Source organism: Silene latifolia, chromosome 10 (assembly GCF_048544455.1).
Source record: "Silene latifolia isolate original U9 population chromosome 10, ASM4854445v1, whole genome shotgun sequence".
Lineage (NCBI taxonomy): Eukaryota > Viridiplantae > Streptophyta > Magnoliopsida > Caryophyllales > Caryophyllaceae > Silene > Silene latifolia.
Window position 1 is genome coordinate 148,515,123 of NC_133535.1, and position 26,983 is coordinate 148,542,105.

Sequence of the window (26,983 nt, forward strand, 5' to 3'; positions counted from 1 at the left end):
CGGTGTCTCAGTAATTGTTGTCCTTTCTATTTTAAAAATAAACTTGATAAGCAATTTGATCATACATTCTCAATTTATTTCACTTGTTATTTAAAAATTGACCCTTTTTTTCCTTTCTTTTGTTTTTGTGTCAAAACCAAAAAGCAATAATTGATCGAGAGAGAGGGCGTAACAAATAAATTGGGCAAGTAAATGGCCCCTAGTTTTATTACATAATTTTTGCCCCAGCTTTTAGCTACCAACCCAATTGGCTATCAGGCTATCACCCAAGTCATGCATGCATGCCACAATTTTCTAGATCTTAGAAATTAATTGTTGTCGTAAATTGAACCTTACAAGTTAATCATTGGCTCAATGCCATTTACTTTTTTATTTTGAACGGACATATCCGTTTTCCTCTTAAAATGGATTTAAATATTACTCCACATAATGATGGTAGAGATAAAATTTTACGAGTTCCTAGATAATTTATCTTATCAAATGATGCCAGATTACGAGTACTTATATAACCCGTTTTAATAGTTAAATGAATATGTTCTGTCTTAAACAATAATTTGTGCGGCAATAGAATGTCTCATGTCTATATAGACTATTATAGAGTAAATTGAATGTCCCATGCATTTGGCCTTCCTCCTAATAGTTAGTCAAGACCAAGAGAGTCCTTAAATGGCAAATAATTCATTTAACCTAATGAAGCCTCATTTTTTCCAACCTCTAAAGCCTGGTTTTCAATCAAAATTGGTAATAACTTCTACTTCCTCATTTTCTTTTTAATGGCATGATATTGCATAATCAATCTATGTTCCAGGAGTTTTTGAATTACATGCATATACAACAAATATACTACTAACATAATTAATTTATGTACTAATGTATTTCGGTTGTCAATCATTTGTTTATGTTTTTATTAAAACGTAAAAATATAAAGAGTGAATAAATGATTGAATTATAAGTATATAATATACTCCCTCTGTCTAAATCATTAACGAAGGAAGTAATTGACTATTTGCATTTATGTAGTCGATCCCGAAGGCTTTCTTAAGACTATAAGATGATTATAAGATGATTATATTGCCTGAGTTATCAAGGGTTACATGAAACGTTTATATACAAAACATCAGTAGGTTAGCTAAGATACTTTCCTAATACTAAGGATACAAATTAGCAATTAGTTGCTAATAAATAGCTAACAATATTTACAAGAATATGGATATATTCTAATACCCTCCCGTAGTCGAAGCAGGAGGAGGACGGATGCTGAGACTAGAACGGAAGTCATCGAACAAGAACTTGGGTAGGCCCTTTGTAAAAATATCCGCAAATTGATAACGGGAAGGAACATGAAGCACTTTAACCTGACCAAGAGCCACCTTTTCCCGGACAAAGTGAATGTCAATTTCAATATGTTTTGTGCGCTGATGATTGACCGGGTTTCCCGCTAAATAAATAGCCGAAACATTGTCACAATAAACAATAGTAGACTTTGTAATAGGACATTGCAGCTCAAGTAGTAAGTTACGTAGCCAACAAGATTCTGCAACAACGTTTGCGACACCACGATATTCAGCTTCGGCACTAGAACGAGAGACGGTTGCTTGTCTTTTGGAAGACCAAGATATCAAATTATTACCCAAGTATATGCAGTACCCGGATGTTGAACGTCGGGAGTCCGGGCAACCACTCCAATCGGCATCTGTGTATGCAATGAGGGACGAAGTGGAAGACACAGATAAATGCAGGCCATAATGAGACGTACCTTTGAGATAGCGAATAATTCGTTTAAGGGCACCAAAGTGAGCTTCTCGAGGGTCATGCATATACAAACAGACCTGCTGGACGGCGTAGGAGATGTCGGGCCTGGTGAATGTCAAGTATTGAAGAGCACCGGCCAAACTGCGAAACAAAGTCGGGTCCGAAACAGGGGGACCATCAGTAGCTCCAATTTTGGACTTAGTGTCCACGGGAGTTTGAGCTGGCTTACAATTTGCCATGTTTGCTCGCTGAATGATGTCCTCCGCATACTTAGTTTGATGGAGGAATAGCCCCTGACCATGGCGTGTAGCCGCTATGCCGAGGAAAAAATTAATCGGACCAAGATCGGTCATAGCAAATTCAGCGCGAAATAATGCCATGATTTTATCCCGTAGAGCAACAGTAGAAGTGGTTAAGATAATGTCGTCAACGTAGAGAAGTAAATAGGCCATGTTAGCACCATCACAATAAATAAATAGAGAATTGTCGGTTTTACTATTAATGAACCCAATAGAGGAAGCGTAAGTAGCAAACCGTTGGTACCATGCTCGTGGTGCTTGTTTTAGACCATAGAGGGACTTCTTTAGGAGACAAACATAGTCGGGGCGATTTCGATCCTTAAACCCGGGTGGTTGATGCATATATACCGTCTCAGCTAAGTGTCCGTGTAAAAACGCATTTTTGACATCGAGTTGATGTATGGGCCATTTCTTGGACACGGCTAGACTAAGAACGGTACGAATGGTTGCCGGCTTGACCACGGGACTAAAAGTCTCGTCACAATCCACTCCCACCTGTTGAGACCTGCCATTGACAACAAGCCGAGCTTTGTATCGCTCCAAATCACCATTAGCTTTAAACTTATGCTTAAACAACCAAAGACACCTCGTTATATTGACATTAGGAGGTCGGGGCACAAGAATCCAAGTCTTATTCTTAATGAGCGCGTCAAATTCATCGTGCATAGCGTGATTCCAATTTGGGTCATTAAGTGCAAGGATGGGGTTCTTGGGCACGGGTGACAGGGCAGTTGTGGAGCATAAATTAAATTGGTTTTTGGGCTTGAATATGCCATGTTGGGCGCGGGTCGTCATTTGTGGGGAGAGAGAGACGGTGGTCGAGGGTTGGGAATGGGAGACGGCCGAGGTGGAGACCGAGGGAGTAGAGGAGGCAGTAGAGGCAGAGCTACTGCCGATGGAGCCAGAGCCACTGCCAGGCGAGGCAGAGCTGGTAGCAGTCGAGGTAGGGGTGCTGCCAGGTGTGGCAGATGGCGAGGCAGGTGGGGTTTGAGGTGGCGTGTGGGCTGGGCTATGTGGGGTCGGCGGACCAGGTGTGGGGCCGGGTTTTTGGTTGGCCATTTGATGTAGGATATAGGGGGACGGGTCACTAGCAAGAAATTGATAAGATGAAAGAGGTAATTTTTCTTTTGTGGCGAAAGGAAAAATCGACTCATCAAATGTTACATGTCGAGCAATAATGACCTTATTGGTAGCCAAGTCCAAACATTTATAACCACGGTGATTTGCCGGATAGCCGAGAAACACGCACGGGGTAGCTCGGGGAGCAAGTTTATGAATTGATGTAGGTGGTTTATGTGGGTAGCAAAGACAACCAAAGGACCTAAGGTGAGTGTAGGAGGGAGCCCGTTGGTAGAGGCTCGAAGTAGGTGAGGTATGATGGTTGGCTTTGCTTGGTAAAATGTTGTGAATATAGGTGGCCATGGCTAGAGCATGGTGCCACAAGGAGGGGGGCATATGGGCGTGAATCAGAAGGGTACGCACGGTATTGTTTATGGTACGTATTTTACGCTCCGCCTTACCATTTTGAGGGGATGTGTGAGGGCATGAGAACCGAAACAACATTCCTTTGGACTCAAAAAATTTGTGAAGGGGGGAATTATCATATTCACGACCATTGTCACATTGAAGTGTTTTAATAGCCATGTTAAATTGGGTTTTAATCATGTTATAGAAGGTGATGAAGACTTGACACACATTTGATTTATTTGTGAGAGGGAATGTCCACAAAAAATTAGTGTAGTCATCAAGAAACAGAATATAGTAACGATGATTAAGGGTACTCAAAACGGGAGAGGTCCAAAGGTCCGTATGCAATATATCAAACGGTGCAAAAGTGCGAGACATAGAGGAAACAAAAGGTAACTTAATATGTTTTCCTAATTGACATGAATTGCAAACAGACAATTTATTCAAAGGACGACAAGGTAAAGTTTTGTGAGTACATAAGGAATTAAAAATGTCGGAGCCCGGATGACCAAGGCGTCCGTGCCATGTAATGGGCGAAACAGCGGTGTAGGCTTGAGGGTAGGTGATATGGTTCGGGTCACGGTTTGAGGCATGAAGTGGGTAGAGGTCCCCCGTGCTATTGCTTCTCATAATCGGCATCCCCGTCTTGAGATCCTTCACAGTGAAACCAAAAGGGTCAAATTCAACGGAAACATTATTGTCGATAGTGAATTTTCTAACGGAGACTAAGTTTTTAATTAAATTTGGGACATGTAAGACATTGTGGAGGGTGAGGGGCGGATGAGGGGAAGGGAGAGTCATAGCACCATAACCGATAATTGGAATCATATCACCATTTCCGACTACTATATGACGATTTTTACTCAAAGAAGAATAAGAGGAGAAATTACCATTATTGGAAGTCATGTGCGACGACGCACCTGTGTCCATATAATAGTTGTCATCCGGCTGTTGAAGCGAGAGCGATTGCATCAATGCAGCGATATCCGTTGGAACGAAAGTTCCTGGTGGATTACCAGTGCTCGGTTGAGCGATAAATGCCTGTCCTTGCTGCTGATTTGGTCTTGGACCGAGAATTCCCTGGCCACGAGGAGCAGAACCAGGCCACCCGCCAGTAGGGTAAGGGCACGGTGGTATGGTCCAACCTTGTTGCGTCGTCGAAGGCCACGAGTTGTAAGGAACCCACGTCCACGTACCCTGCTGCTGCTGGCCGTTTCCCTTGTTGCTATTACGACCGTTGTTGGAATTACCACCATTGTTGTTCTTGCCACCATGGTTACCACGACCATGACGCCCTCCTTTGCCCCGATAATTATTCGAGTTCGAATTCCCACCACCCTTAGACTGATTGGAGTTGGATTGGGAAGAAGAACCCGAGTCTTTGGAGGATTGAGAGGCGAGAAGCGCAGTGTCAGAGGAAGCAGGTGCAGCGATTTTCTGGTTGCTCTCCTCAAGGGAGAGCATCGATCTAGCCTTATAAAAGGGAGGCAGGGGATCTTGTTGTTGAATTATCGTAGCAATCCCCTTGAACCCATCTGAGACGTGAGTGACCAATTGCAGGACGAGGCGAGTATCGGAAACAGGAGAACCAACATTAGCGAGTTGGTCAGCAATCATTTTTAGAGCTTGACAATAGGACGACACATTCGGGTAATTGTCCATGTGAGTGTTGGTAAATTGTTGCTCCAACATGACAGCCCGTGTGTTTTTATTGTCATTGAAAATATCCTTGAGACGTTCCCACGCGGTTTGAGCAGTAGAACCGGGTTCGAGAATCGTGTGAAGGAGATCCACCGAGATAGTGCTATATATCCATTGTTTGACAATGGCATCGAGACGAGTCCAAGTTGCATCCTTTTCGATCACCTTATTTTTAGGAGGAATAATATGATCGAGAACGTCAAAAGCGCTCGCCGTGTTAGTAAATAACTCGGCCCAAGATGCGTAATGAACATTCTCCGTCTCAAGAGTGATTTGCACAAAATTCTTGATGTTAGAGACAGAGTAGGCAGGGTGAAAAGAGGGCTTGGTGGAGTCGTTTGTCATGATTGCAGAGTTGAGGTATTTGGGAAAAAAAAAAAAAAAAAAAAAAGAAATAGTATTTGGTACGTTAAGGTGTCATATAAAGAAGGGAAGGTGCATTTTAAAGATGGTTGGAGGAAATTTTGTGAGGAACGTTGTTTACAAGTGGGTGATTTTTTGGTGTTTAAGTACGAAGGAAACTTGATTTTTGACGTTATCATCTTTGATCCTAGTGCTTGTGAGCGCACCTTTCTTCATACCTCTATTGTTTCAAGTGATATTGTTCCATATGCATGCATCAATGGAAACGGTTAGTTTATTTCATCTTTTACATATTGTTATGCATGTATGTGGTCTTCCATCATTTCGTTTCACTAATTAGCTCCTTAATATATACCCTAAAGGCACGTGTTAAAAAAATCGTGAATAAAAAAAACTTGTTTTTTGTGTACATGAGAATAACATCGATTTTGATAATTGTTTTGTTGAGAAACTAACTTAAAAATTTAATAAAGGGGATGTAAAGATTGAGCACATTTCCGATGGTGGCTCGGTAGCGAATGTGGCCTTTAAGCCGAGAGGATTTCCATACTATCACACCTCGGTCAAGCTGTATTGGTGGAAATGGGGCGGAATGGTACGTATAAATTTTATACTCCGAAGTAATTATTGTGTTAGATTGATATAGTATAATAGTTGTTTTATTTCTGGATCTGCCCCTACTAACTAGTACTCGATCATGTTATATATATTTGCAGCCGATTCCGATGAAGTTTGCTAGGAAAAATGATTTAAACAACAAATGTTGTAAAATGATCCTAATTGATCAAGAGGATAACTCATGGTCACTTTCACTAAAGCAAAACTATACTACTACTTACATTGGAGGATGGCGTGCCTTTGAACAATCTAACGATTTGAAAGTTGGTGATCCTATTGTTTTGGAGCTCATTCAGTCCGGTCTAAAGCCTATAATGAAGCTCTATAGTAAGTTTTCAATATCTCCGACAACACCATACACTAAACCAGTTATTATTTATGATCGGTTTAACTTATTAAAACGACTTTTACACCCAATTAAATAAAGGTGAAAATAAAAGAAGGTTGTTAGAAGTGTAAATTAAAAACGGTCTTAAGGAAGACTAACGATTATTATTAGCTTCGGTGTATGGAACTATTATTATGAGTTTGAGACAGTAGTCCTATTTGAATATTGTTGTCTTGAACAAATTTATTAAAATTAAATTCAAATTTAATTGGAAAAATATTACATTTATTATTTTGGTCTAAGTGGTTAGTGATACTTTTTCTTATTTGGTCATGGGTTCAATCCTTCACTTGAGCAATATTTTTAATGTTCTTATACCATACATTTTGCCCAATTAAATAAGATTTTTAATGTATAACTCGTTTTTTTGTTGTAAATTTTTTTCCGCACTCCCATCTATCAAATTATAGAATCGCCCTGAATTATTTGATTATATTTTTACCAAATTAAATTTTCTTTTTTAAAGTGGATTATGTATTTGTATTACGAATTTGAATCATAGTAATAACTTTCGTTGGCATACTCCTAATTGATAAATTAATTAAATGTCGTTTACTTGAACAACTAACAGTTCATAGACTATACATCTGAGGTAGTACCTCTTATTGTTTATTTTCTGAGTTTTATTTTAAAGTTTTTGAGTTCTGCTTTAGTATAAAGTTTTTGAGCACATTACCTAAAACATTACACTAAAAAAATATAATATTGCTCAAAAACTATATTTATAAATGGTAATATGCTCAGAAAAAAAATGTATATACTCAAAAACTACAAGGTTTGAGGTACTACCTCAGATGCGTAATCTTTTTTCTCAACAACTAACCACATAGATAATGCTAATGTGAATTTATTGCATTTTGCAGAGTAGAGTGACAATGAGACGGGAGATGAGACGTAAAAAGTGAAACAAAGGATCTCAATTCTAGTGTCATTAGTCTAATAGTGTCTCTTAAAAAAGAAACGAAATGATGAAGACTCGATTGGCTTTTAATGTGACCGATGATGTTAATTTGGACAAAATTATCTAAATTTTATGGTTGGTGAATGAAGTCCTCTTACATGTGATGATAATGCATTTTCTTTTGCATGCATAACCACGCCGGCACTTGTATTACTCCTTTTGTCCCAAATCTCAAGTTAAATTTACTTTATTTTCTCTTACAAAATAAAATAAGTGTAAATTATTAACCGGAACAAAAAACACATGTTTCAATCCATTTATAGCCCCATATATTAGGCTCAACATATTTATTTCCTCAAGAGAAAATAGACCCATCCACACAATATTATACTCTAAATTTTCTCCGTCGAAGTTCCTTCCCATTTTAATGTCCTAGTTGTTTATTAATTTATCCTCCGTCCCGGTCAATTGTTATTCTTTTGTTTTGGCACAAAGACCAAGGAAAGGATCAATTACTAAATGACAAGTGTAACAAAATAAATGTGAATGATCAAATTGTTCATCAAGTTTATTCTTAAAATAGAAAGGATATCAACTCATTAAAACACCCAAATATAAAAAAGGATAACAAATGACCGGGACAGAGGAAGTATGTATTACTTATCGTGAAGTTACGACTCTCTATCTTTGCTTTACATGGTGCTTCAATTATCTAAGCTAGGTTAACTTTATATCCTCTTAAACAACAATTTCTCTTACACATCTGTGAAAATAAGAAAGATAAATACTTGCATTCTTTGTAACATTTAACAACATTTTGTACATTAACCTAAAGAAAATATTTAGTATTTATTCATCAGATAAATAACCCTAACACAGTAACACATAAGCTTACATCAATTCAAAACCACTAAACAAGCATGCATGAGCATCCAAAAGAAAGAGTAATAAAATATATTTTTATAATTAAAATCTAACAATGTTTAGGGAAAAACAAAAAGTTCGTTATATATATATATATATATATATATATATATATAGAGAGAGAGAGAGAGAGAGAGAGAGAGAGAGAGAGGTTCTCATAAGGCTCTTACATCTTATGAGTCCCTAAGTCCTTATAAGGACCTTAGGATGGAAGGAATGGAGGGATGAAATTACATCTCATTCAAGGGTCACAAATGAACCTCCATAATCTCCCTCCCTAATTCTGTATAACTCCTCCTAATTTTGTACAACTCTTCCACCATTCTAATCTCCCAACTCACTTCCTCATTCACTCATCCTCTCTCATTTCTCACATTCACTCTTTCTCTCTCATTTTCTCCCACCCTCTCTAAAAAAAAAAAACCAAGTTGATACAAAATAAAAACCAAACTATAAAAAAAAAAAAAAAAAAACCCAAAACAACCCCTCCTCCAAACACCACACCCGACCCACCTGCTGCCCACCACCACCCCGCCACACACTACACCCGACCCAAAACCCGCCAACACCACCAGACCCTCCAACACCACCGACATCAGCAACAACAATCAACAACAACAACAACCCGCCAACAACAGCAGCATCAACAACAACCAACAACAACACCGACATCAACCCACAACAACTGCGCCAACACCACCAGACCTGACGCCGCCACCCACAACCCCTGCCGCTTCACCTTTTTTTTCAGATCTGAAAAAAAGACGGGATTGTTTTCGGGTTTTGATTTGTTTTTCGAGTGTTTTTATTTGTGTTGGTGTTGTCGTTGGTGTTGGTGTTGTCGTTGTCGTTGGTGTTGTCGGTGTTGATGTCGTTGGTGTTGTCGTTGTCGTTGGTGTTGTCGTACTGCCGCTCCTCCTCTCTTCCTTTTTTTTTTCTTTTCGTTCTTCCTTTTATCAGATCCGTTTTTCTTTTTTTTTTTTGTTTTTTTTGTTTTTTTTGTCTAGATCTACTTTATATTTGGTATGGTTTGCTTGGTTTTTTTGCTTATTTTTTCTGATTGGTTTTGTCTTTGTTTTTTTGTTGTTTTTGTTTTTTGTTTTGTTGGTTTATTTTGTTGTGTTTTGTTGGTTTATTTAGATTTGTTTTAATTTTTTCATATCTATTGGTTTTAGAATTGTTGATTTTAATTTTCAAGATTTATTTGGTGTTTATAAAAGTTACTAGTTACGACTAGAGTTATACCTTTAAAACATTAAAGTTACACTATTTACGACTAAAGTTATACTTTTTACGACTAAAGTTATACACAACACAAATTAAAGTTGTACTATTTACGACTAAAGTTATACCATTAAAGTTACAATATTTTGATTTTTTTTTATTATTTTTTTTTTTCAGATCTACTTTTTTTCAGTCCACTATATTTTTTTGTTAGATTATTTATTATTGTATTGTATTTTCTAATTTTTTATCTTTGTTGTTTTTAATTTCTAATTTATTATTTTTCAAGTTTCATATTTGGGCTGAAGTTATACAATAATCAAAATAAAGTTATACTATTAACTACGAAAGTTATACATTGTATAAATTGAAGTTACACAAATTTTGAAGTAAAGTTCTACATCTTGTCTATTAAAGTTATACACTGCGTGCATTAAAGTTATACATCTTGTCTATTAAAGTTATACACTGCGTGCATTAAAGTTATACTTCTTTTCTTTTTTTAAAGTTATACACACGATATACATCTTGTTTATTTTTTCATATTTGTTGATTTTTCTTTTTTAGATCTAGATGGTTTTTATTTTTTATATCTATTTGGTTTTTATTTTTTCAGTTTTGTTGGTTTTTTATTTTTGAACTAAAGTTATACAATTTTGGACTAAAGTTATACAATTTTGAACTAAAGTTATACAATTTTGAACTTAAGTTATACGTTTGGACAAAAGTTATAAGTTTGTTGGATTAAAGTTATAGGATTTTGGACTAACGTTACACGCTTTTGGACTAAAGTTATACATATGAAGGACTAAAGTTATACAAATAAGGACTAGAGTTATACAAAAATTGACTAAAGTTATACAAATATGGACAAAAGTTATACAAAAATGGACTAAAGTTATACAAAAATGGACTAAAGTTATACAAATATGGACTAAAGTCATACAAAAAGAACTTATATAAATTCCAATTAATTCATCGAAAATGGACTAAAGTTATACAAAAATGGACTAAAGTTATACAAAAATGGGCTAAAGTTATTTAAATAAGGAGTAAAGTTATACAAAAATGGGCTAAGGTTATACAAAAATTGACTAAAGATATACAAAAATTGACTAAAGTCATTGAAATTATACACACTTCTACTGGAGTTATACATTCGTTGAGTAGAAGTTATTCATATCGTTACTAGAGTTATACATTCATTGAGAAGTTCAACACATTCCTAATGTATTTGTATATCTTTGGTCCATTTTTGTATAACTTTAGTCCATTTTTGTGTAACTTTAGTCCTTATTTGTATAACTTTGGTCCATATTCGTATAACTTTAGTCAGTTTTTTTATAACTTTAGTCCTTATTTGTATAACTTCAGTCCATATTTGTATAACTTTAGGCAATTTTTGTATAACAGTTCATAACAGTATAACTTTAGGCAATTTTTGTATAACTTTAGTCCATTTTTGTATAACTTTAGTCCATAAAAGTATAACTTTTGCCCATAACTGAAAAATTTATAATAACTTTTGATGGGGCATATTCTGCACCGCTGACCAAGTCAACGTATTGAGCAAGGTCAAAGATATCCACAGCAAGTCAACGACTTAGACAACGACCTAGCCGATGCAGCCCATCGGCCCATGGTCGGCTGGGTCTCGGCATGACAACCCGGTAAATGGACACATACCCGCGTACTCATATCCAGGACCCCTCGGCGGTGAGTCAACAGGGCCCGCCGGCCTGCCATAGGTCCATCGGCCGAGGGTAGATCGATCTTTCCACCTGCTAGCCACTTGGCCACTTGGCCACTACGTGACAAAAGGTGAAAGCCTATAAATACTCCTCAACCTTCATTGAGGAAAGGATCCAACTAATCCACAACTAAACCTAAATACACTATTCATCTGGTAATATCTTCCTTATCTCTCTACAATATACATTCAGCCAAGTAACAACTTACCCCTTAAGTTTACTGACTTGAGCGTCGGGGTGAGTACGCTTGGCACAAAGCCAAGCCCTCAGTTCGTTCATTGTTGAAGGAGAGGCCGAGAGGAACGATTAAGACCAAAGGAGAATCCAACTCAAGACATCATTCAACAAGCCACGGGTGGTAACTATACTTGCTCTGGAATTACACCCGGAACAATTGGCGCCGTCTGTGGGGAAAGACACTAGAAGCTAGTCAAATTCATTCCCAAAACAAAAAAATAAACAAAACAAAAAACCCGCCCAAAAAGCTAAGAAGATGTCGAAACAACAAGACGCAGTCGTGACCGACGAAACCCCATTCTACCAGGATGATACCTTCAACAATTACGAGTCGTGCGGCCCTCCACCGGCGGAGTAATCCAACCGGAGTTCGGGATGCCAATAATACGGACACGCCGCGCACCAACCAGTCACCATCATGGGACATGTGGTTGACATAAAAATCGAAAATGGTCCTGGACCTAATTAGTAATCGCTTTGCTCACACTTTGTCACGCCGACAAGAGCGGCGGAAACCGTCCAGGAGACCGGGGCCCAAAATGTGACTCCGAGAAATTTGAACGGAGCACTAGGAGAAGCGACCCGCCAAGTCGCGGGAGCCCAAAGTGGGCGTGGTAGATCTAAGTCCTTCCCGCTCATGGGAGGACAAAGCGTCCGCAAAGACGAACGAGGCTTACCCCAAAGGAACCGGAGGAGTCCGACTCAGCAGAGTTGGAGAAGAAGTCCGAGTCGAAGAAGGAGTCCTTCCCGCTACGAGGAGAGGAGCCGGATTAGGAATGCGAGGAGCCGATCGCCGCGTGTCGTTCGACACGTGGTCGACACCCCTCAACGCCTACGTCCTAGAAGTCCAAGTGCCAACTAAGCTCAAGTTGCCACCCCTATCATACAAAGGAGATAGTGATCCGGCCGACCACGGCGAGGCTTTCGAGTCTTACATGTCGGTATGGGAGCAGCCCGATGAGGTCTAGTGCCGAGTTTTCCCAACAACTTTGCATGGGATGGCTCAAAGTTGGTACAAAGGGCTTCCCGACGGCTCGGTATACTATTACGCCGACCTAAGAGACGCCTTTCTAGCCCAGTACTCTTGCAACAAGAGAAGGGCCGTGGAGACATCGGACCTCCTAACTATCAAACAGGAGGGGGGCGAGTCTCTACGAAGCTATGCGAAGAGGTTCGATGGAAAGGTCCAGCAGATTCGAGAAATTAATCCCGAACCGGCGGCCTTGCGATGAAGGGCCTCCCAAGGAGACTTAAAAATGAGCTCATCAAGTGCGGAGGCCTGAGCTTAGATGCCGCCAGGAGGATGGCCGACCAGGCCATCAAGGTAGAAGACTATCACAAGACATGGGTAGGCCCCAGCGAGGCCGAACACTCCGAAAAGAAGAACCGCCGGGAGGACAACCCGGATGAAAGACGCCGTGACAACAATGGATCACGGTCCGATGAGAGACGCCGTGACAATAATAGGTCACGGACGGGCAAATCTGCCGGGAAACAGAACTCGGCGGATGCCGGGGGGAGCTCGGGAACGTACTACAAAAAACGGTGCGATGATCACACCCCTAGTCGTATCGGCCGCCGAGGTCTTCGCGTTGAGCAAGAACGAGGGCCAGAAGTGGGAAAGACCCCCTAGGCCGAGGAGTGACGGTGACACGAGCCAGTACTGTGAGTACCACGGCCACACCGGACACTTAACCAACGACTGCCGACATCCTTAAGGGGAGCCTCGGCAAATATGTTGCCGGAGGCCAAAAACCAGATGCCGGCGGGTCAAATAGCAAGCCCGTCTTTGAACGAATAGGAGTAATCCACGTTGTCATCGGGGCAACGGAACGATGGGTCCGCTCATGGGCACAAACGGCACCCGAATGAACCATATCAGGCCATCAACTTTGTGCCCAACACAGCCACCCCCGCTCCCAACATCCCCGATATGACCATCGGGCGGGAGGACTACGAGGAGTCATCGCTCCTCACAAATGACCCACTTGCATCCACTGGACATAGCCAACCACTTGGTGAAGAGGTGCCGATTGACACAGGGCGCCTACACAAACGTCATGTACGAGAGAATGCTTTCTCGGCCTCGGTCGAGGATTGAAGACTGAGCCCCCGCATCAACCCGTTGTACGGCTTTTCGGAGCCGGTCTGGTACCCCCTGGTCGGTCAGTTGCCGATGAGGTTCGGCGAGGGAGACGCAGCCAAGAATGTCATGTCTGAATTCGTAGTCATCGACGGCACGTCTGCCTACAACGTTCTCATAGGACGGGTCACTTTGAGCGAAATCGACGCTGTGATCTCCGTCCGGGCCCTGACATTGATATACGTCTCGGACCGGGGGAAGCACATAAACTCGTCTCGAAGAACGAGAAGGATCCTGGCGTATGGGAGATACACACTAACGGCCCTTCCACGACGGATAGCTCGAAAGCCGATCGTTATTTTTAGCCCAAACGGAGACGTATTTGAGCACGCCTTGAAGCTTACCTCCGTGACCTCAAACAACGAATCCAAGTACGAGGCGGTAATAACCGAGTCAAGCTAGCCGAACCGCGGGCGGAGCATGTCGTGGTGAAAACAGATTCGCTCTTATTGACCAACCAGATCAAAGGAGAATACAAGGCTCGGGACTATAGGACGACAAGGTATCTAGAGAAGGTGAGAGTCGGCGCTTCAAAATTAAAATCCTTCCAGATACAGCACACTCCCAGGCCCGAGAACGACCGAACCATCAGCATGGTTGAAGGAGCGAGAAGACAGAGGAGGTGGAGATTGATCCGAGCCGCACCGTAACCGTCGGTGTCAACCTAGAACCAAAATTCAGGGCCAAACTCCTGGACCTGCTAAGGAAGAATAAGGACATCTTCGCCTACTCGGCGGTCGAGATGCCGGGTGTGAGCCGGGAGGTAATTACTCACAAGCTAAACGTACTTCCCACCGCTCGCCCCGTCAAGCAAAGGATGAGGAACTCCTCAGTCGAGAAAGATGAAGCCATCAAAACCGAGGTAGATAAACTACTTACGGCGGGTTTTATTATGCCTTGCACTTACCCTGAGTGGCTAGCCAATGTTGTGATGGTAAGGAAATCATCGGGAGCATGGAGAATGTGTGTAGATTTCACCAATCTTAATAAAGCATGCCCCAAAGATTGTTATCCTTTGCCTCGAATAGATAGCTTAATCGACGCCACGGCAGGCTACACCATGCTGAGCCTGCTAGACGCCTTCTCGGGGTACCACCAGGTATTCATGGCTGAGGAAGACATGCCTAAATGCGCATTCATCACCGCTAACGGCACATACATGTACAAAATGATGCCGTTTGGTTTGAAAAAACGCCGCAACGTATACAAGACCGGTGGACAAAGTGTTCCAAAATCAAAAAGGGCGAAACATTGAGGCTTACGTCGACGATGCTATTGTGAAAAGCAAGTCGACAATGGAGCACTGGCGATTTACACGAAACATTTGGTTCACTAAGGAAATACAAGATGAAGCTCAACCCAATGAAATGCAACTTCGGTGTCCGGGCGGGTAAATTCCTCGGTGTACTTGTCGATTGCGGAGGCATCGATGCAAATCCAGACAAAATCCAAGCAATCCTAGACCTGCCGGAACCAAGGAATCGAAAAGAGGTTATGATGCTGACCGGGAGAATGGCGGCTCTCGCCCGTTTCATCTCTCGGTCAGCCGACAAGAGCACCCCATTCTTCAAAGTATTGAAAGGGAATAAAGACTTCAGCTGGGGGGAGGAACAGAGCACGGCTTTCAAGCAATCGAAGGCTCATCTTCGGACTCTCCCAACTCTGTCCCGGCCGATCTTTGGGAGACGCTATACCTATATATAGCGATTACCTCGGCCACGGTCAGTCTTTGTAATCATCGGGAAGAAGACAAACAAAGAACACCCAATCTACTTTGTCAGCCATACGCTGTTGCCCGCCGAGAGAAATTACCCACTAATTAAAAAAGCGGCCCTTTCGCCGTCGTCGTTGCCACGAGGAAGTTAAAACCCTACTTTGACGCACACCCCGTGACGGTCCTAACCGATCAGCCATTGGAGAAAGCTTTGGAAAAATTCGAACAATCCGGCAGGCTCATCAAATGGGCAGTGGAACTCTCTGGTTTCGGCATTCAGTACAAACCAAGGCCTTCGATAAAGGGGCAAGCACTTGCAGATTTCCTGGCCGAATGCACATATCAAGAAGAACCAAACCCAGGCATATGGGAGGTTTACACCGACGCTCCTCCACGACGGCCAGAACAGGAGCCGGCATCCTTATCATCATCCAAACGGAGACGAGTTTGAATACGCCTTGAAATTCACCTTCTCGGCCTCGAACAACGAATCCGAATACGAGGCGGTGATAACCGGAGTCGAGCTAGCTAGGGCTGCCGGAGCAGAACACATTGTGTTGAAGACAGACTCACTGTTGGTTACTAACCAAATCAGAGGGGAGTTTGAGGCTCGGGACGACGGAATGGTAAGGTACCTAGAGAGGGTAAAAGCCGACATAGCGAAATTGAAATCTTTCCAAATCCAATGCGTTCCCGATCCGAGAATAACCGGCCGACGCTCTCTCTAAACTTTCCACTCAACCATCAAGAATGTCACCAACCGTCTTTGGTAGATATCGAGAATGCGAAGAGCATCACTGAGACCGTCGGCATGGTGGGTAACATAGAGACCGAGACAACGTGGATGACTCCGATAATGAAATACAAACTTACGGTGAATTCGGGAGGGCCGCAATCCCTCGGCCAAAATAAAAAGGATCGCCGCCGTACTTGTGTTCGAAGGGGAACTGTACAGAAGATCCGTAATAAGACCACTCTTGAAGTGTGTCGGTCCACGGTAAAAACTTAGCATCTTGACAGAGATTCACGAAGGCATCTGGACACCACATGGGGCAAGAACACTAGCCCACAAAGCTCTCATGCCGGCTACTTCGGCCCACCATGCTTCAAGATTCCCGAACAAAGACCAAGAAGTGCACGAATCGTCGATGATGCATGCCCGGTGATACACGCTCCCTCCAGGGACCTACAACCGGTGCTTAGTCCCCTTCCTTTCGCACAGTGGGGGATGGACATGCTAGGACCGTTCCCAACGGCCTCCGGAGGAAGGAAGTTCTTAATCGTCGCCGTTGATTACTTCACCAAATGGGTTGAAGCGTAGCGATTACCGGCGAAGACCACAAATGGCCGTCGAAAGGTAATCTGGGAAAATGTTATAACTCGCTTCGGGTTACCCCAAGTTATGGTATTTGACCACGGCCGAGAGTTTTGGAGCGACCGATAATGAATCTGGTTAGAAGAGCTTGGCATCAAGTTTGCGTACTCCTCGATGCCACCCACGAGCAACGGCGGCGGAGGGCCAACAAAAAACAATCCTCAACGGTTTGAAGAAGACAGTTGAAGACCTTAAGGAAGGTGGGCCGATGAACTACCGGCGTCTGTGGTCCCTTCGGACCACGGAGAAAGAAGCAACGGGTACACCCCCTTCCACCTAGTCTACGGTTCCGGCGATCCTACCAATTGAAGCAACGGTGCCAACATTCGAACGGCTACCTTTAACCCATTGAAAACGAGGAAGGCACAAAGCTTCCCTAGACCTGGTCGAAGAAAGCCGAGATACAGCACGCCTCAACTTGGCCGTATATCAAAACCGGATGAGAAGAGCCTACAACCGAAGAGTCCACAAAAGGGACTTAAAAGTGGGAGACCTAGTCCTAAGGAAGTCGGCTGCCACCAACAAAGGAAATATTCATGGTAAACTGACGGCCAACTGGGAGGGTCCCTACAAAGTGGCCGAAGAGATGAGGCCGGGTACATACCGGCTGACAGACATGAGAGGTGTGCCTTTGATGAGCCATTGGAACACCGATAACTTAAGAAAATACTTTGTATAGCGGCGGAGGTGTCCAAACCCATTGTGGACACCCCAACGCACGATCATAACAAACAAATGAATCACCCAAGTTCTCCATCGAAGTGTTTGTCTCCTCCATAATTGCCACCAAAGGCACTCAAAGAGAAGAACGCTGTCGAGCCATAACCCCGATTACCTCGGCCTCAGCCGAGAGCGACGGGGACACAATGACCGATACGCTAGAAGAATCGCTATCGAGCCATAACCCCGATTACCTCGGCCTTAGCCGAGAGCGACGGGGACACAATGACCGATACGCTAGAAGAACTGCTATCGAGCCATAACCCCGATTACCTCGGCCTTAGCCGAGAGCGACGGGGACACAATGACCGATACGCTAGAAGAAATGCTATCGAGCCATAACCCCGATTACCTCGGCCTTAGCCGAGAGCGACCGGGACACAATGACCGATACGCTAGAAGAAATGCTATCGAGCCATAACCCCGATTACCTCGGCCTTAGCCGAGAGCGACCGGGACACAATGACCGATACGCTAGAAGAAATGCTATCGAGCCATAACCCCGATTACCTCGGCCTTAGCCGAGAGCGACGGGGACACAATGACCGATACGCTAGAAGAAATGCTAAAGACGTTACGCATTTGAGATATGCATTCTAACTGACTCGGCCATGCCGACGGTAAAAACGAAGGCACTCAATTAATAACGCAAAAAGGTAAGTAAAGGATCGTGATCAAAGTCCCGGCCAAGCCAAGGACCAAAAAGATAAAACTTTATCGAAAATAATTGCAAGGAGAGTAATCTGATTTACGGTCCCCCCATAAGGATAGCCTAAACTCTACCTACCAAAGCTTTACAAAAAGCAAGGAAACAAAAAAACAAAAGGTTACAGACTTGTGAGTTGAAGCGCCAAAAGATGGCAGGGAGAGAAGGCTCAATAATTGGCCCCCGAACAGCTAAAGCTATCCGAGACGCCGGTGAGTCCGGTGACGACCGCCCGTCTCCCTATGCTGTTCTTTGCCCTCCATCGATGCAGCAGGACATCTTGGTGGCCGGCTCGGAAGAGGGCTCGACGTTTTCAAGTGCCTTTAGCCTCTCAACCTCCTTCACCTCTGCATCATAGGCCGCCTTGGCCTCGGCTATCTGAGCGCCTTCGCCGCCTCCATCTTCTCTGCGCCCCGCCTCCGCCTCGGTCATCTCGTCCGGAGTCCGGTCAAATTTATCCCACGGGAAGGAGCCCTCGGGACGAGCTTTTTGATTGCCTCCCGGTCGCCTCCTCGGCTGTCCCGGAATTGGGCGCACATTTTGGGAAGAAGATCATCTTGAAGCATTTCAATATCCTTCTCCCTTTGAGCAAGGGTAGCCTGCGCGTCCCTAAGCACCTCCGCCTGGTTGTCGAAAAAATCCTTCCACTTTTCCCCCTTGGCAACCGCGGCGTCATAAGCACCCTTATACCTGTCCCGCTCCTCCATCATCTTGGCAGTGGCGGCATCAGCGTCCTCAACTTTGGCCCTCTCGGCCGCTAGCTGCTTCTCAGTCTCCTCCACGCACTTCTTGGCAGCAAAGAGATCCAGTTTAGCCTTCCCGGCTTCCCCTTTTGCGGCGGAGAGATCAAGTTTAAGCTTTGCGATCAGTGGCGCAGCCTGGGCCATGGTTTTCTCCTGCTCGAAGATGTAGGAGCCGGCTTGATTGGTCCACTTGGCCAGCCTCTTATATAGTTTCACACCCTCTGCCACAAGCTCGGAGGGAGGAATCTTCTGAGCTGAGGAGTCAACGATGACATTTCATCACCCGCCTTCTCAATAGCCTTCTCAGTCTGCTTCCCTGATTGCCGTTCAGTAAGAACGGCGGTTGCCGAGGGAGGATCTACAAAAAATTTACACAGAGCATCCATGTCACCTTGCATTGACACATCAGAAAGCCGGTCATCTGGGATGTCCAGCGAACCAGCTAAATCCGAACCACAAGTTAGATCCGTACCCGTTTTGGACCCTCTTCGTTCGAGGGCCTACCGAGTCGATTTTCTCCCAAGAATCGGTGGAAGCAGACGGTGGCTCTTTCCTCTTCTCCCCGGCAACGGTGGAAGCAGACGGTGGCTCTTTCCTCTTCTCCCCGGCAACGGTGGAAGCAAGCGGTGGCTCCTTAGCAACGGTCACCGACCCCCCAGTAATATCAATGACCTCCACAGGCTCCTTCTGAACCACTGGGGTCGAAGAGGGAGTCGACCCAGACGCCTTCGCCAGCCTGGACGCTGCCTTCTTTGCTCTCTTCGGCACGCCACCTAGAACCCGCGCTTGGGCCGCCGTCAGATCCAGTGACTTCAGCTGCTTGTCCATAAGCTCGTTGGGAGCCGGTCTACGATCACCTTTTTCAGCCGTAGGATGCTGCTCAACGACCTTCCCGTCCTTATCAAGGCCTAACCTCTTCAAGGTACTCTCGGACAGATCCTGGCCAAACCGGTCTGCAAGAAACCAAACAAGAATTACATGAAAGAAATAAAACATAGCTCTAAAAACAGGAGCATAACAGGCAAAGATGGGCCCCACACCGACCCCACTCACCCTGGGGAGGGCCGGTATGAGGCCGACGTGGAGAAGCGACTCATCCCGAAGAATAATCCGAGTCGGGGGCAGCCATCCCTTCTCAAAGATCAAACAACATCGCACGCCACATCCTCGATAAGAGGGACCATCGAAGCTTCCATTTTAACTTTACCCCGGGAGGTACACTCCTCATACTCTTCCCGGTTCTCACACCGCAAGTAAACAGGGCTCTGGAAAGACCGAGGCAGGGGGTAGTCCTCCGGCACTTGCACGTACACCCATCGCCGTTGCCAGTCCTTGCAAGAAGTAAGTTTGGACACGGAGACGAAGCCTGGCTCCGCCTGCACGCTATACCAACCCACTTTACCAGGCGATTGACGGTAGTAGATGATGAAGGCGGCGGAACAAGTTGACTGTCGGGATCTCCCCCCTAAAAAGACAAAGCCACACAAAGCCAACTATCGTCCTCATGGCGGCGGATGCGGGCAGCCCAGCGACGTTCATAGCTTTGATGATGGCCATGACGTATTTATTCGAGGAAACCGCAGCCCATACTCCAGTGCCCGAGGTACACGCCGTGTGACCCGGAGGGCAACAGACCGCCTGACCCTTCTTAGGGATAACGATCTTGTACCCCTCACCGAAGGAGAAATGGCCTCCGAAAAGTGTCTCGCCGAACAATCGGCGAACTTATGAGACCAAGCACGGTCAAGACCAGGTCGTGCGGGGCTCGCCATGATCCGGGATAGACAGCCTCCCACCATCGGGAGTCCCCTCATCCTTATCGGATCGTCATCCTCATCCTCCCGTCCCTCCAAAGTTGGTGGATCGGCTACGGGAGAAGGAGACCTAGGGCCACCAAACCTTATCGGGATGGCGTCTAGTATCCCCTCCCCATCAAGACGCGACGGGGAACCCTCCGGCACGAAAATGCTAGTCCGGCGTCGGCGAGAAGACATAATCGCAATAATTATTTAACAAAATAAAAAGTGAAGAAATTTGTTTGTTTACCTTGAAGAAAAACACTCGCCGGAGTAACAACTGAAAATCAGAAGACGAAGAAGCCTTTGAAAGTTTAGAGAGGAGAAAAGTTTTGGAGAATGAAATTAGTGGCCAATTTCACGGATAACGCCCTATTTATAGGGAAAAGCCCATAAAGAAGGACCAATCGAATGAACCCCATGAAGCGTCAACCAATCAGCGTGCAGACACGTGTCGGACATGCAATCACGGAATGTCAATCGTTGCAACAGTGAGGCGTCAATCAATGCAACAGTGACCAAGCGTCTTCAACACGCCCATTCGTATCTCTCCGCCTATTCACCTTCCTCAACAAATTCCCAAGCATCTGTTCTCCGCCGGCCACATAATCAACCAAACTAAGAAGCGCCGGCCGGGGGCAATAAAAAACAACCGGCACACTCAATCCTGGTCTCGGCCAGCGTCACTTTCTTTTCCACATCGGATGCCCTTTACACATCCATGTGGAGGGGGGATATGGTACGGCCTAAGAAAGACCAGGCCGAGGTAAAAGAAGCCGCCGCAGAAGAAGCCGTCTGAAAATTTTTCGCAAATTACTTACGCGAATATACGCTCAAACGTACATCCGGAGCCCATACCACGGCATAGACTACGGCTGGGGCAAATTGATGGGGCATATTCTGCACCGCTGACCAAGTCAACATATTGAGCAAGGTCAAAGATATCCACAGCAAGTCAACGACTTAGACAGCCTAGCCGATGCAGCCCATCGGCCGGTCAGCCTGGGTCTCGGCATGACATCCTGCCAGCCGGGACACATACCCGCGTACTCATATCCAGGACCCCTCGGCGGTGAGTCAACAGGGCCCGCCGGCCTGCCATAGGTCCCTCGGCCGAGGGGTAGATCAGTCTTTCCACCTGCTAGCCACTTGGCCACTTGGCCACTACGTGACAAAAGGTGAAAGCCTATAAATACTCCTCAACCTTCATTGAGGAAAGGATCCAACTAATCCACAACTAAACCTAAATACACTATTCATCTGGTAATATCTTCCTTATCTCTCTACAATATACATTCAGCCAAGTAACAACTTACCCCTTAAGTTTACTGACTTGAGCGTCGGAGTGAGTACGCTTGGCACAAAGCCAAGCCCTCAGTTCGTTCATTGTTGCAGGAGAGGCCGAGAGGAACGATTAAGACCAAAGGAGAATCCAACTCAAGACATCATTCAACAAGCCACGGGTGGTAACTATACTTGCTCTGGAATTACACCCGGAACAACTTTAAAAGAACGACATTTGTAGAAATAAAAAAACAAGACGAATTTTAAAGAAACGACATTTGTAAATGATGGGACATATTCTGCACCCGCTGACCGAGTCAACATATTGAGCAAGGTCAAAGATATCCAAAGCAAGTCAACACCTTGGACAGCCTTGCCGGCGCATCCTGTCGGCCTGTCCCTTGGGTCTCGGCCTGGCAACTAGCCAGCCGGGACACACATCCGCGTACTCACATCCAAGACCCCTCGGCATGGAGTCAACAGGGCCCGCCGGCCTGCCATGGGTCCCTCGGCCGAGGGTAGAACAGTCTTTCCACCTGCTAGCCACTTGGCCACTTGGCCACTACGTGACAAAAAGTGAAAGCCTATAAATACTCCTCAACCCTCATTGAGGAAAGGATCCGCAAATAATCAATTAAACATACTAATCTGGTATAAACTCCCTTATCTCTCTACAATATACTTGTGCCAAGTAATACACAACTTAATCCCTTTTAAGTTTACTGACTTGAGCGTCGGAGTGAGTTCGCTCGGTACCAAGCCGAGCCCTCAGTTTGTTCATTGTTTCAGGAGAGAGTCAAGCAAAGTCATCATTCTACAAGCTTACGTGGTAACAAATCTGCTCTGGAATCATACCCGGAACAATTGGCGCCGTCTGTGGGAAAGGCATACTAAAAGCTAGTCAAATCCCTTAACACAAAACAAAACCCACCTATCAAGCTAAGAGAATGTCAAAACAGCCAGAATTTGTGAGTGTAGAAACTGAATTCTACCAAGATGACACAATCCCTAATTCTGAAATCGGGCAGTCCCCCACCGGCCGAGTCATCCAACCGGCGTACGGGATGCCAATAATACCAGAAACACCGCTGCCCGCCGGCCATGTCACTATCATAGGACACGTGGTCGATGCAGCCAAACTGAAGCTGCTCCTGGACCTGATGGGTAATACGCCGATCACCCCCGCCGCAACGACGGTGACGGCAGCACACCCGCAGGTGACCAGAGCCCATAAAGTGACTCCGATCAACTTGACCGGAGCAATACAAGGAGCTGAGCATGCAAGGACGCCGGCGGTGCCCGTGGTGTCGATGGCGGACAAAGTCCTTCCCCATCTCGCGGGAGGACAGCGTCGCCGCGGCAACAACGAGGCCACCCCCGAAGAAACGAAGAAAGGAGCCCGACTCACCAGAGTCGAATAACAAGAAGCCCTTCCCGCTACGGGGAGAGAAGCCGGACTAGGGATGCGAGGAGCCGATCGCCTCGTGTCATTCGGCACGTGGTCAGACAGCCCCTCAGTGCCTACGTCCTCGGAGTCTCCGTCCGACCAAATCGAAGCCGCCGCCCCTATCGTACAAAGGGGACAGTGACCCAACCGACCACGCCGAGGCTTTCGAGTCTTACATATCGGTATGGGAGCAACTGATGAGGTCCGTGCCGAGTCTTCCCAATAACCCTTCATGGAATGGCACGAGTTGGTACAAGGGGCTGCCTAATGATTCGGTATACTGCTATGCCGACCTAAGAGACAACTTCGTAGCCCAGTACTCTTGCAACAAGAGGAGGGCCGTGGAGACATTCGATCTCCTCACTATCCGACAGGGGGAAGACGAGTCCCTCCGGAGCTACGTGAAGAGATTCGACGCAAAAGCTCGAGCGGATCCGTGAGCTAAACGGTGAATTGGCGGCCTTCGCACGATGAAAGGCTGCCGAAAGGCGACCTCAAAAATGAGCCGATCAAGTGCGAGGTCCTCAACCGGACTCCGCCGAGAAGGATGGCGAACCAAGCCGTAAAGGTGGAGGATTACCGCAAGACCCGGGTAGGCCACGGTGAAGCTGGGCACCAAGAAAGGAGGAGCCGCCGGAGAATATCGATGAAGGTCGCCGTGACGATGTCGGTCACGGCCTGAAAGATCTAACAGGAAACAGAGCTCGGCGGGCGCCGGGGGGAGTTCGGGACCATACACCCAGAAGCGGTACCACGGTCTCACCCCCCAAGACAAAGGCGGAGGGCGACGCAAGCCAATTTTGCGATTACCACGGCCAGCCCGGCCATAAGACCGACGACTGTCGGCATCGAAGAACGCCATCGAGGAGTCGATCCGAAAGGGGCCCTCGGCAAGTATGTAGCTGGCCCCGAATCGAGCTCCGACGGGGCGAATAGGAAATAGGTGTTCCAGAGGATAGGAGTGATCCAGGTGGTTATCGGAGGTAACGAGAACGGAGGGTCAGCTAATGGGCACAAACGACACCTAAATGAGCTTTACCAAGCCATCAACTTTGTGCCCACCACAGCGATCCCCGCTTCCACCGTCCCCGACATAACCATCGGAAAGAAAGACTACGAAGGAGTCGTAGCCCCACACAGCGACCTGCTGGTGGTCCACCTTGACATAGCCAACCACTTGGTTAAGAGGTGCCTAATTGATACAGGCGCCTACACAAACATCATGTTCAGGGAATGCTTCCTCAATCTCGGTCTGAAGATTGAGGACCTGAGCCCCTGTACCAACCCACTATACAGCTTCTCGGGGGCCGTCCCGTACCCCGGGATCAATCAAGTTACCGGTGATGTTTGGCCAGGAGGATACGGCCAAAAATGTCTGGTCTGAGTTCGTGGTCTTTGATGGTTCGTCTGCCTACAATGTTCTTATAGGCCGAGTCGCTTTGAGCGAGGCCGATGCTGTAATGTCCATCCGGGCCTTGACATTGATGTATGTCTCGGACCGGGGGGAGGCACAAAAGCTCGTCTCAAAGGACGAGAAAGACGAAATTGTCAATGTCCAAATATCTGCCAGAGGGTGTAACATGCAATCCCTCAAAGTGGCGAAGAAATAAGAGAAGGGGAAGAGCCCATCCTTATAACAGGGGGGTGATCCAATGAGCACCAACAACGTCAGCATGGTCGAGGGGGCCGAGACCGAGCAAGTGGAAATTGACCCAGGACGCACCGTAACTGTCGGTGTCGGCCTGGAGCCAAAGTTCAGAGCCGATCTCCTTGACCTGCTGAGGAAGAACAAAGACGTCTTCGCGTACTCAGCCGCCGAGATGCCAGGAGTGAGCCGAGAGGTGATCGTTCACAAGCTGAACGTGCTCTCCAACGCTCGCCCCCAAAGCGGAAGATGAGGAACTCTTCGGCCGAGAAAGATGAGGTCATCAAGGCCGAGGTAGACAAACTATTAGAGGCAGGCTTTATCATGCCTTGTACTTACCCCGAGTGGCTAGCAAATGTTGTAATGGTGAGGAAGTCATCGGGGGGTGGAGGATGTGTGTGGATTTTACAAATCTTAATAAAGCATGTCCTAAAGATTGTTATCCCTTGCCTCGAATAGATAGTTTAATAGACGCAACGGCAGGCTACACTATGCTGAGCCTGCTCGACGCCTTCTCAGGGTACCATCAGGTATTCATGGCCGAAGAAGACATGCCTAAGTGCGCATTCATCACCATACACGGCACATACATGTATAAAATGATGCCGTTCGGTTTGAAAAACGCTGGCGCAACTTACACTAGGCTGGTGGACAAAGTGTTTCAAGATAAAAAAGGGCGAAACATCGAGGCTTACGTCGACGATGCTATTGTAAAAAGCAAGTCTGACGGCGAGCACTTGGCCGACTTGAACGAAACATTTTGTTCACTAAGGAAATACAAGATGAAACTTAACCCAATGAAATGCAACTTCGGTGTCCGGGCAGGTAAGTTCCTCGGCGTGCTTGTCAGTGCCAGGGGAATTGATGCCAATCCAGAGAAAGTCCAAGCAATACTGGACCTACCGGAGCCGAGGAATCGAAAAGAGGTTATGATGCTGACCGGGAGGATGGCGGCTCTTGCCCGCTTTATTTCTCGGTCAGCCGACAAAAGCACCCCATTCTTCAAAGTGTTGAAGGGGAATAAAGACTTCAGCTGGGGGGAGGAACAGAGCATAGCTTTCAGGCAACTGAAAGCTCATCTTCAAACTCTCCCAACCCTGTCCAGGCCGATGCTGGGGGAGACGCTATATCTATACATAGCAATTACCTCGGCCACGGTCGATCGTGATCATCGAGAGAAGAAGACAAACAGCAGCACCCAATCTACTTTGTCAGCCATACATTGTTGCCCGCCGAAAGAAATTACCCACTGATTGAAAAAGCAGCCTTTGTTGTCGTCGTTGCCGCAAGGAAACTGAAACCTTACTTCGACGCACATCCCGTGACGGTCTTAACCGACCAACAATTGGAGAAAGCATTGGAAAAATTCGAACAATCCGGCAGGCTCATCAAATGGGCAGTAGAGCTATCCGGCTTCGGCATTCAATACAAGCCGAGGCCCTCGATAAAGGGGCAGGCACTTGCAGACTTCCTGGCCGAGTGCACATATCAAGAAGAACCAAACCCCGGAGTTTGGGAAGTATACACCGACGGGTCCTCCACGGCAAACAGCTCAAGAGCCGGCATCCTTATCATCAGCCCAAACGAGGACGAGTTTGAGTACGCCTTGAAATTTACCTTCTCGGCCTCAAACAACGAATCCGAATACGAGGCGGTGATAACTGGAGTCGAGCTAACTAGAGCTGCTGGAGCAGAACACATTGTGTTGAAGACAGACTCACTATTGGTTACTAACCAAATCAGAGGAGAGTATGAGGCTCGAGGCGACGGAATGGTGAGATACCT

At 45.7% G+C, this 26,983-nt stretch overlaps 1 long non-coding RNA gene across 1 annotated transcript; it reads left to right on the top strand.

Moving 5' to 3' along the window:
• The first annotated feature begins 5,657 nt into the window (after positions 1 to 5,657).
• Positions 5,658 to 6,521, top strand: LOC141606293 (uncharacterized). The gene is made up of 3 exons (XR_012526638.1): positions 5,658 to 5,850; positions 6,056 to 6,177; positions 6,299 to 6,521. It is a non-coding gene; the product is annotated as an uncharacterized LOC141606293 (long non-coding RNA).
• Positions 6,522 to 26,983: the final 20,462 nt, after the last annotated feature.